Genomic DNA, 534 nt, shown 5'->3' with positions numbered 1-534 from the left:
GAAAAAAGAGCCCTGTTGATGCATTTTTTGATGGTAGTTTTAGGGAATGAATGGTATAGACCTGTTGACAGCTTCATTCTTCATAATTATGCATAGATATAAAGAGTATACCATTCCACACAACCATACAGAGTCAAAATTACAGCATTTCATTCCAAATTTCTTTGTTGATTCTCGAAAGATATCAATTTCAGAAATGCACCCTAATAAAATAATAATGTAGATATAGAGTGATATGCAAGCTTGATCATTTGAATATGTCATGAATGAACTTAATTGATTATAGGGGACCCATTAAAAAAAAAAGTTTCATTTTCTACATTAAGTAACAGTGATTCAGTTCAGTCAGTAGTCCTCAGTTCATGCTGTTTTTCCTCAGATAATCCGAGAATGGTGGACTTTTAACCTTAAAGCTGAGGTCTAGGGGTTTGCAGCAAAATCTCATTCCCTCAACTGAAGTCATTTTATAAGAATTACTACCAAAGGAGTGAGTTATCGAGGATGTTTTACTCCTCAGATTGATAAGGTGAGTTG

The 534-nt window shown here is 33.9% G+C and overlaps 1 long non-coding RNA gene across 1 annotated transcript in view; it reads left to right on the top strand.

Moving 5' to 3' along the window:
• The window catches only part of LOC119594419, a 3,742-nt gene that overhangs the window by 1,432 nt on the left and 1,776 nt on the right, over window positions 1-534 (top strand). Inside the window, exon 3 of the long non-coding RNA XR_005230617.1 lies at window positions 380-526. This is a non-coding gene — a long non-coding RNA (uncharacterized LOC119594419). The remainder of the gene's footprint in view (window positions 1-379; window positions 527-534) is intronic.

This window comes from Penaeus monodon, chromosome 33, assembly GCF_015228065.2.
Source record: "Penaeus monodon isolate SGIC_2016 chromosome 33, NSTDA_Pmon_1, whole genome shotgun sequence".
NCBI lineage: Eukaryota > Metazoa > Arthropoda > Malacostraca > Decapoda > Penaeidae > Penaeus > Penaeus monodon.
This window is presented reverse-complemented; position numbering and strand designations above follow the sequence as displayed.